Here is an 11,495-nt window from a genome sequence, read left to right as displayed (position 1 = left end):
GGGGGGGGGGAGAAAAACTATGGTCGTGTTCAGAAAATGGAAATTTGATACGCAGGAAAACAAGAGTGTACAGAGAAGGCAGCACGCTGACGGTACAAACATGGGGAACAGATAAACAGAATCTAATGGACAAGTAACTGTATGATTCGCAGCAACTGGATCACAGGATGAGCTCATACACCGCGTGCGTCCTGGTGTGTTTCTCAAATGGCAAAGCACAAGACATTTGGGAACTTGCGGGAAGCTTGTTAGCTATTTTCAATCTGCATATGTGAAACTGTACTGTACAGTGTTTTAGCAGCAGATTCATGACAAACGAGAGTGCTGTGAATGATATTGAAATTGGAACAGAACTGAAAATTAAAGGAATAAAAAAAAACATGGATTAGGGAATTGAGTAGCGTATAGTTGTACATGCCGATGACAGGGTCCGCACCACTCATTGAGTACGAAGCTGCAGCAGAACTGAATGTCCTTTTGCAAGACAGAGCTGCTTGCCACAGTTACGTGATCTACCATGTATATCCGCGTTCGCCAGCAGACGATGTGATGCACGTGCTGAACATGTCGATGACACCAGGCTGAGGGTAGCCTGTAGTTCTAGCTGTAAAGAAAGCAAGAAAGTATTCATGCAGCAAGACAAAAGTCACAATATCAAAAGTGGATTTGTCTTGGCTCTTCATGTGCAGAGCAACCAATGAGCACTAATAGTGGTGTAGAAGAAAGCAGGTCCCAACTCCGTCAATTCCATTCTTGAGCTGGCATAGGTATGGCATACAATGCCCATGCCACTATTTATTTAGTGTCAATTGAAGTCGGCAGGAAATAGCTACTGGCTTTCAACGTCTGTTTAGCACAACTGCATGAGCGACTCTGACTCGCGCTGCTACCTGGGGCCTCACGAGGTGTTTGTTGCATTGGAAACGAGCGTCTCTGTAAGTTTGTATCCCTGGTGATGGTTTGGCCTGGATGGCGCTATATAAGTGGTGCTTTTCAGGCACAATCTTCCTCAGCCTACTCAAGCTCAACTGATGAGGGGTGAATTCCCCGAAACACTGTGTATTGAGCAGGGAGTGGTGCTTTCTTGCAGGTTTGCCGAGTGGAAGGTACGGCATGCTCCTCGTGTGCTCCGGATGGCAGTCGTGAGTCAGTCAAGTGTCAAGTTCAGCAGGAAGTGTGTGTTCCTCGTTGGAACAACGAACTTCATTTTTAAGATAAGGATGGTTTTATTAAGGCTGCGATTACACGACAACGCACGGCCTGTTTTCCGTTTTCAGTCCCGCATTTCTTTTTCGTTTTGTGCGTTTACACGATCAAAGCTGATCCGGGGTGGTCTCCGTTTGTATTGTTTTCGCGCGTCTACACGGGAGCAAATGATCCGCCAAAGTTAGTCATGTGCCAAGTGTTGTCGTGGAAGCCCCAATCACACTCAAGTAATATTTGAAAACAGGCCACACGACAACACACGTCACATGACGAACGTTATAAAAACAGATTAAACTCGGATGGAGAGCCAAGGATTAAAATTAAAAAAAGAGAGGGCCAAAAGTTTACAAGTTACTGTACTCGCGCGATTAGTGCCCCTGGGGCACTGTTCAAGAGAGGGCTTTATTTTCACTGGCTCTTGGAGACTAGGGCACTATTCGAGATAGGGCACTATTCAAGAGAGGGCTCTAATCGCGCGAGTACGGTATCCGTTTTGTCCTACACTAACGATTATAAGCAGGATAATGATGAGTCGAAATGTGCAGCAATTACAGTCCGTTTCAAAAAGATTTGCAATCCTGGCGATCGCCCGCGGAGTTTGGCGTCTTGCCGTATGAGCACTCGAGCGCTGCCTGGAAAAACTCACTGCGAACTCGAAGAAATATTCCGCGCGAAAGCATGACAAATGACAACTCACTCACGTTGATACAGTCATGTACAGTCAACTTTGCGAATAACGACATTCGGCGGGCATCAGAAAAGTGTCCTTATTCGCGAAGTGTCCTTATATCCGAAGTCCCATTTAAATGTATGTGAAGCCATATTTTGTATAGTATGACATGCATATCAAAATGAAGCTCTGTTCATGCTCTATGCCAATGTGTACTTTGTTTTCATATTACAATAGAAAGGAACTGTAAAGTCAATATGCAAGGGAAATAGATTGAAAAATTAGCCTTTTGGAGCCATCTACAGGGACATGTACCGGTATGATGATTACTGTACAATCATGTACAACTACATGTACAATGTAGTTGTGCTGATCACTCCAACTATTTTGAATAAAAAATGAAAATAAAAGCACCCCCCCCCCCCCCCCCCCTTGGCTGCATCTTGTACCGGTATGATGATTACTGTACAATCATGTACAACTACATGTACATGTAGTTGTGCTGATCACTCCAACTATTTTGAATAAAAAATGAAAATAAAAGCACCCCCCCTTGGCTGCATCTTCTTGCATGTGTGCCTTTATCCATCGACATGGGTTCTGACACTTCTGCATGACAGGTACTTGAAATAGCTGTCAAAAACCCAGAAAGTTGTTATTCAAGCAGTGAATATGACCTCGGAGCACTAAAAGCATGTCGCTATTCGCGAATTGTCATTATTCAGATAGTCGTTGTATCCGAAGTTAAATGTATACAGTTAGATGGGACTTTGCTCTGGGCATGGAAACTCTGTCGTTATTCGCGAATTGTCGTTACTGTAAATATACAAATTTTCGGCAGCTATTTAATTTCGGCTATATTCGGCACCGACCCAAAACGCCTAAATTAAAACGCCGATGAAATTTTTCACAGCATCTGTCGCACTATACCATGCCCTGTAGGCCTGTACCCCACGCCGAAAATAAATCGCCACCGAATTGTCAAAAATCGTGAAGTGCCGAAATTTTGCAGTGCCGAAATTTAGTATATTTACAGTATATCCGCAGTCGTTATAAGCGAAGTTGACTGTACGTCTGGTTTACAACAAACGAGTTCTTCCTCGTATCGATAATGGAGTCAGAGAGGACATGTCGAAACGAAAGTGTTGTAAAAGTAGACGAGCGGCATGGGTCCCAATTCGTTTTATGACCAAAATAGTTTCTTTGAGCTGCGATGCAATTTACTCACCATGTGACGAAAACGACATCGACACGGACTCATTCCCAAGGCCATGACTTGGCAAAGCTATTCGTGTGACTTCGACGACATTTTGAGAAAAGCAGACGCTTGTGAACGCTGATAGAAGACGGCGTTGACTCCTAAATTCAAATAAATTGGCGATCTTGAAATACTAAAATAAATCTCAAAAAGCTACAGCGCGATGACTTTCATATTGGCACTCACACCATTTCAGTGTTGTGGGTGTGTTCACATGGCGTGAGCCAGTCAAGTGTCAGTCAGTTCGGCAGGAAGCGCGAGCTCCAACAAGTCGTTTGGTACAGCCCTCTTCTTTGTCTTGTACCAGCTTGATCACCAAAACAATGAAAACAAGTTTGACTTGAGGATAGGTTGGGATTTGAACTCACAACTTCATGGTCAGCAGACAGCATTCATAACCACAAGGCCAAAAAGGAAAGGATAAATCGTGGGTTTTGCCATAAAAGATCGCTACTGGCTTCCTGGGCAAAGTCGAAACCATTGGAAAAGGCCGGAAACCTGGCCGAAATTCTAACTCCTTAACGGCTGGTCCAATTGTTCCGAAACCTTCACAGAACAATTTGCCGTGTCCTAACAAGCCATTCTATGTACTTTGTTGTCCAAATTTCCCTTATCTTCATACTTTTTAAGACCCAAACCTGATTGCATTTCTGTTTGAAACAGACTATAGCACAAAACTGACTGACATGATACTGACATTCAACGACCTGATGCTTAGCTGCATCACGTCTGGAATACGCAAACCAGCAGCCTTCCAACTTGGGAGGTTCTAAGGTATGAAGTAACATAAGAAAAGGGAAGGTGAGCGCACTCTAGACGAAAACAAGCTTAACATCACAGCGGACTAAGAATGTTAGCTACGGCAAGATGATGACGAAGGACAAAGGACCACGGCGCAGGACGGACACGGCTCACTTCGAAAATTCGAAACAACGACCACACAACTTGGGAGGCTCATGTTATCAGAGATAAGCAAAAGAGGAGAAGTCACGCGATCACAAAGCAAGACAGACCAGACGGCACTATCTCCTCGTACTATACTACATGAGGAATGGAACTTGTGACGGACTAACAAACGGCATTCCCGTATGTCACGTGATTGTCGCCTTGGAGTTGACCAATGACAGATGAAACAGCGCGGGCTGGAAAGCGCGGTCCTGCCTGCTCAAAGGTGATGGACCTGAATCACTGCCCGTCGTCAAGTGACGACGGCAGGAACGGATTCCACTGCCAATGAACGCAGTGGATTCCGTTCCTGAATCCGTTCCTGCCCGTCGTCACTTGACGACGGGCAGGAACGGATTCAGGAACGGAATCCACTGCGTTCATTGGCTCGAACTTGGCGCGTGTTTCGTACATACAAGGACAACTGAAACGAAAGTGAAAGAGCGACTTGCGCAGCAAAAGATGATTTGATTTGAATCTTTTCACACAGCGGGCTTTTTCACCGAAGGTCGAAAATCGCTGCAACTGGGCCATATTATGTAGATCTACGACTCGTAGACTTCTGCCACTGGCCTGCCATTCAAGGCTGCTACCTTCCGCAAAGTAACAGTTCCGGCCACATTTGGTGGATGGATGGACTGCGTGTCGAAGAACACGGCAAATCTGCTGCAAAAGCAGAACGTCGCACGCCAATTCCGTGGTAACTGTCATTTGACATGGTAGAGAATGCTTTTTCAGCCCCCGTTCTGCCGAAATATGCTCGACCCCCCAAACAGGCATTTTCTGCCGAAAATTCTGCCGGCATTATCCGCCAAGCCCTAATGAGCTCCTCCGAAAAGTTGAGGGAGAGACTGAAACTTGTATTGCGGAGTCGCTCGCGAAGGAGATCTTGGACGAGCCGGATGAGCCTCAACCAAAGCGCGCAATGCTCAGCAACCTGCAGGATCCGCGCAATTTGCCGAGGTTTCCGATCAAGACGTGGGAAAAATCCGTAGGAACAGAACAGCCAGAATGCCCGATGCCCAGTCGACAATGTCAATGGCACCGCGAGAAAAAAAGCACTATGGTGCAGTATGGACTACTACCAAAAACCGTACCAGAAAACAATCACAAAACACAATGCAGGTGTGTCTGTCATGTATCTCTTTATTTGGCTTGGGTGCACACGGGAAACACGTTCCAGTCACTCATACTCGGCCAGTACCGCTGTTCATCCAGCCCTTGCCGCTATCGCGGCGCGGGCTGGATTCCGCGGTACTGCCCTCATACTCGTGCAGGAACCTGTACTTATCACATGTCACGTGGCTGTTTCCTTGGATCGGGCCAATCACTGATCTGTGTGAGCGGGATAAATCAATCCAACGCCCGCGTCCATAGCCCGTCGTCCGTGACAACCCTGACAGTGACACTGGACGCGTGAAATCTACGGGATTTGAACACGGTGACTGCGTACAGTGCAGTGTACATGTGAACGCGTGTTCGAAAGTCACGATCTCAGATTTCCTTTTTCTTTCCTTTCAAGTGTTGCTGCACACGAGGTTGACTTTCTCCTTTAGTTTTGATTCTTACAGGTTAGTATCTTCAGTAATGTTAGGCTGAAAGTGATAAATCCATTATGACATGGTTGGTCGGGCAATAATGAATTTCCAGTTCCCTCGGGCTCACTTGTCGGGCACTAAAAATCCATATTGCCCTCCCAACCATGCCATAATATAAACATAACAATCATCATCCTGTCATAGCTAACATTCTTAGTTCGCTGTGATGTTTAGCTTGTTTTCGTCTACAGTACGCTCACCTTCCCTTTTTCTTATGTTACTTCATAACTTAGAACCTTCCAAGTTGGAAGGCTGCTGGTTTGCGCATTCCAGACGTGATGCAGCTAAGCATCAGGTCGTTGAATGTCAGTATCACATCAGTCAGTTTTGTGCTAATTGTTGCACCATTTCGACTCATCATTATTCTGCTTATAATCGTTAGTGTTGGACAAAACGGATAACTTGTAAACTTTTGGTCCTCTCTTTTTTTAATTATAAAACAATTTTTTGATTATCGGATCCGTGTGAACGGGCGAAAACGAAACAAACGTGACGGAAACGAGGCCCAGCACACCGTTTCGACTGTAAACACACCCAAATTTATCCGGCAGAAATTTCCGTTTTCAAATTCTTCCACCTTGGCCAGTGTTTTGGTTTTCTTCTGTTTTGGTGTACAAATTTTACGTTTTGCTCTGCGTACCGTGTAAGCGAACCATGCATTCGAAAGGGGTTTGTTGCGTTTTCACCCCCAGCGTTGTCGTGAAAACGCGGCCTAAGAGTTCTCCCTGACGAAGACTGATGGAAGTATAACCACTCATTGCCGTAAAGTGTTTATGTTTTACTGAACACAATAAATCCTTACTTGGTCCGCGTCAGCGATATTGTCGCCTATCTTTCGACAATTTGAACTTAGACTTTAGACATCAACGAGTGCACTTGAGACGATAAAACTTGGTATGATGGAAGGTAAGGTACAGAATGACAACTGGCCATGAGGAATTTATTGTCCAAGGAAGGGTTCATACATTTTTGGTCCTCCTCATCGCTGCTCTCGGCGCTGGTGACAAAGTAAATAATTTTTGCTGAGGATCGATACTCTCGCTTTCGCAAGCTCATCTATCTTCCTCTCCGCTGCCTGGCTTGTTTCTAAAGGGAAGTCGACCGTGATGATCGCCTTCTTTATAGGACTTCGCGTGGACTGCATGCGTGGTTTAAATCAGTCGCCGTTCTTTGCAAGATTTATTTTGAACGACGATGACTCGTACCAGCAGTACTTGCAAATCTCCACGATTCGCTGGATACTCTGAGCGTTGAGCTGGAGGTGAGGGAACAGGGCTTGAAAGTGATGACGTCAAAACGGCCAGGGAGTAGTAAGTTGACATCAGATTTCTATTTTTGGATCCACTAAGGTGTGACTTTGCTATTGCCTAAGTATGTGGGTGCATAGCAACCCACTCATGTCGCATGCAGGTGTGACTTTTATTTCGCCACCAGTTGTAACCCCGCCCCCAGTAGCCAAATCAGTCAGTTTCACTGGCTACATCACCATGCTGTGGGTAAGACCGCTTGAAATGTGCTTGGATCCATACAAAAACTGGATCCAAGTGGATCCAGGTTTTGAATTTTTGAAATTGTTGCTATGCTGTGACGTAGCACTTTCAAGCCCTACTGCGATCTCAGCTTGGCGAGTGATCCCTGATGTGAGTGATCTCGGCCGTTTTGTAAAATGCCGGGAACTGATTCCGAGTAGCCGATTATTTTCTGGTACGTCGCGCTGCTGTTGCCTGCGCAGTGTGAAAAGATAATCTATTTTGATGCGGTGCTGTATCAATCAGAATCACCAACCCGTCGCTCTCGAAATCTAGCTAGACCTTTCAGGTACTCGTAAACTAACCAACTAACCAAAATTGGGATAAAATGGGCTGCCAAGTGAGCATTGGCGACATAATAACAAAGCTGAAAGATAAGCGACAATATTGCTGACGCGGACCAAGTAGAATATTAAAAAAAGAAAAAACAGAAAGTCATGAAGTTGGAGGAAGTATACACAATACAGCTAAAGCGGTAGTTCACCCTAAAATGAAAAATTCAACATTCCTCCCTTGCACTGATTCCAATGGTGAAGGTCCCAGGTTGGTCGGATCAGCCGCTCCAGAGTCACGTATACCAGCTTGAAGTTTGCACTAAATTTGGTGACATTATGATGACGTCATTAACTTGCCCAGACTACAGTCCATTCAGAAATAAATGAACTTCTAGCTTTTGGCCATAAATGGGTCAAACGTTGAGTTTTTTTAGAATTTTTTTCTGCAATCCCATATGGAATCCTCTTCCAATTATGTTTCTGAAGTTTTTTTGTCCAAAAAGCAAGCCATAGCAAGAATAGGATTTCGGCCAGGTTTTGCCCCAAAAGCACTGAATTGGGAAAAACCATCAAAATCCAGGCCGTTTGACCCCGCCTGCAACAGTGCATTCTGCGGTTCGAACCCCAGTTCAGGCACCCTTTTTGGACCCTTTTTCAAATTTCAAAGTTCGCAGCACTGCACTGTGTACGATGAAATCACGAAAAATCGCCAAATACGGGAGCTCGCCAGAGCCAGGACCCATCTTTTTATGAATGGACTGTAGGCTGGATTTATGACGTCAGAGAGATAGACTTTGTATGGGAGTTGACGGGGAAAAACCAATTTCTTTCTTGTTTCTCTGCAACAATGAATTTCATACTAGAATTTTTTCCTGTCGGGATACCGGTAGGGTGCCTTATGTCTCATACCGACGTTTGAAAAAGATGCGACTTCTTTGGGACAATGGAGAGCCAAAATACTGAAATTTCCCCATCTACTCCCATACAAAGTCTATCTCTCTGACGTCATAAATCCGGCCTAGTCTGGGCAAGTTAATGACGTCATCATGGTGTCACCAAATTTAGTGCAAACTTTAGGCCGATTCCACACTACACCAAATCCTGCCTAAAAAGCCATTTTCAGGCACTTTTCAGGCAAGTTGCCATGGCGATCACTTTGAGGAACGCGCGAAAGTGAAAAGTGCTTGTTGTCTACAAAGCAACACCAGCACCCTCTTTCAAGGCAACTTTTTACCTTTTCAGGACACTTTTCTGACTTTTCTTCAGCCTTTCGATTTTTTCCGAATGTGTTCCCTGTCGTATCTTTCAGTTGTGGTGAGTTGTGGGCTGTCAACAATGCCTAGGGTCATGTTTAGCCAGGAGCTTGAGGGCAAGCTGATCGAGCTTTGGAGCGGACATTTGAGGCGACCTCCGGGCGGTACAGTTCGCAGGAGCTACGCCGGAGGAGATCGCCATCAAGCTGAATTTGTTTGCTGAACAGCTCCGGGAGGAGGCAATCTATACTGCGTCGATCGTCCATTCCAAAATTGACAACATGAAAACGAAGGCGAAAGGACTGTACGAGACATACACAACGAAAACTGCCACCGGACTGGAATGCCTGTTGGCGAGGTTGACAAATATTCGACCTAGGATCTGGAATCCGCCTACACAGCGCGCGCTAGCGTGGTCAAATTTCAAGATTGGGCACGTGAAAATGGGTGATATTCGAGGATTTGGACCAACAAAGAGCCTCTCCACTACCGCCGTTGCTACATCAAGCACAGGAAAGCCTCACAGTCTAACCTTCAAAGCAAAGTCCCGTGATCGACACTTGTAGGTGTGAATGCAGCTTCACTTTATAAGCCACTTTATGCCTTCAAGGCAAAGCCACTTTCGGCGTAGTGTGGAATCGGCCTTAGGCCGGTATAACTCGGGAACGGCTGCTCCGACCAACCTGGGACCTTCATCATTGGAATCAGTGCATTTTTCGGTACGGGTTATGAAATTTTCATTTTAGCGTGAACTTCCCCTTAAACACAGTGTTTAGCTTACGGGAACTTCATCAGATCGCCTTCTCCACTACTGCCACCATCTGGTGTTTGATCGCCAGCATCACCACTGTCATTGCTAACTCGACTGTCTCCACCTTGTCCATCTCCTCCACCTTGGGCACTAACAGATGCGCTGCTTTTCTTGCCACCATTTTCAACACTACTTTCGACTTCGCGGAATGGTGGCGGATCTGGTTTGCGAGGACCAAAGTCTTGATCGTTGAAGAATGACTTGTGATATGTTTCAAAAGCGGGCCATGCAGAGTATGCCTCCTAGAAAACACATACAAAGAACAGTAGGCAAGACATGGTGGATCACAGACCACAGAGTGAGGAAGAGAATGAGAGAGAAAGGGGGAGCCGGGGAGAGGAGAGTGAGAGAGAGAGACGCAGACGGAGACAGAGACAGAGACAGAGAGAGAGAGAGAGTGGCACCCACCGGCACCAGGGTTCTAGCCAAAGGAGGTCAGGGGGGGGGGGGCAGCCCCCCCCATGAAAATGTGGCGCCCCCAACTCATTTGTCAATTATCGTGTTTTTCAGGCAATTCACCAAAAATGCAGTCGTTAGTCACTGCCAGAGGGTTCTTTTAAAAGTCACTTGTCAGGGATGAAGTCGGGGGTTTGCCCCGTATGTTGCATTTTGCATGGCATTACAACTTTGGAAAATGGATAATGGACTACAGGTTAACTGTTTCCCCTATCCCCCCGCCTCCCCCTCCCCCTCCCCCTCCCCCTCCCCCTCCCCTACTATTATTATTCGTGACCTGGCTAGAAGCCTGCACACTAGGTATACGACATGTATGCGTCCGTCGCAAGAGAAGCACCCAAATCTGCAAATGCACTGGATGTGCACCCATAGATTTTCTCTTATAGTAACGATAGCGGATCTGAATGTGAATGAAACAGATCAAGACTAGCGCCAGATAACTGTCTAATCCACACAGCTGGCAAAGCCATGTGAATCCCCCCATGCACACCTGGTCTACACCACACGGAGCACATCGGAATAGGACGGCCAAGACAGTTACCTATGCACGCCCTACACTTGCTGGGGAAACCAGTATGGACAGCAAACTGCTTTGATATAAGCAGACACTAGATGCACTGGTACCTTGAGCTGAAATTTGAGTTACTTTTCCAACCAGCCTCACCAACTGAGTACTGGGAACCCGGGGTCAACAGACATACCAACCAGCCATGAAAGCTATAGTAGTAACGACACACTGGATTGTGGAGCCGAAACTAGTCCAACTTGCTTCGGCAAGAAGGTAGCCTCCCAACAGATTGGCAGAATGTGCAACTGAGAATTTTGTATTCCAACTACGGTAGTTTCGACGACCTGCCTCCAAATTTGAGTCGATTGCAGCAGATCTGCATGCATTTTCTTTGCGTGTGCCAAAATCACGAGTTTATAATCCCCGGGTTATATACACATGCCGCAACATAGGGTTCCTCATCTCCATGTAGAACTCTGGTCCCCAAATTAAAAAAAGTCCAAAGCCAAAGGCTCAAACGCAGAAACCTATTCTTTACATGATTTTTCTGCATTTCGTGTGAAGCAGAACCTCTGTAATTCCTTGGTGAATCACACGGAAATGTAGCAAATCTCTGTAATTCCTTGTCGGATCACACGGAAATGTAGCAAATCTCTGTATTTCCTGGGTGAATCACACGGAAATGTAGCAAATCTCTGTAATTCCTTGGTGAATCACACGGAAAATGTAGCAAACGCCATTTGTGAGAAAGCTAGACGCTTTCTTAGAAGCTGAGCATGAAATCGAAAGCAGCTTGGTTGTAGTGAGAAATAGAGAGACTTCACAGTAGCAAGTTGTAGTTGGATTAGCTGTCATATGGAGCAGGCTGCACAGGTGGGACACACACTAACTTGAGGAGATTCAATGCAACATGGCTGAGGCTCGGCGAAGTGGAACGTGCCTGCAAAGGTACATGTTGCTTGGAAAGTAAAGTCAAAATGTAAGGA

The 11,495-nt window shown here is 45.9% G+C and overlaps 2 protein-coding genes across 2 annotated transcripts in view; both read right to left on the bottom strand.

The window, feature by feature from the left end:
* LOC135827718 (uncharacterized) overlaps positions 1-11,495 on the bottom strand; it is a 150,216-nt gene that overhangs the window by 33,601 nt on the left and 105,120 nt on the right. The window lies entirely within an intron of this gene.
* LOC135827740 (uncharacterized) overlaps positions 11-11,495 on the bottom strand; it is a 32,281-nt gene continuing 20,796 nt past the window's right edge. Inside the window, exons 6-7 of the mRNA XM_065340196.1 lie at positions 9,516-9,787; positions 11-604 (exon numbers count right to left, since the gene is read on the bottom strand). The gene's annotated coding sequence lies outside the window, so the exon portion shown is untranslated. The remainder of the gene's footprint in view (positions 605-9,515; positions 9,788-11,495) is intronic.

This window comes from Sycon ciliatum, chromosome 1 (genome assembly GCF_964019385.1).
Source record: "Sycon ciliatum chromosome 1, ocSycCili1.1, whole genome shotgun sequence".
NCBI classification, from domain to species: domain Eukaryota; kingdom Metazoa; phylum Porifera; class Calcarea; order Leucosolenida; family Sycettidae; genus Sycon; species Sycon ciliatum.
This window is presented reverse-complemented; position numbering and strand designations above follow the sequence as displayed.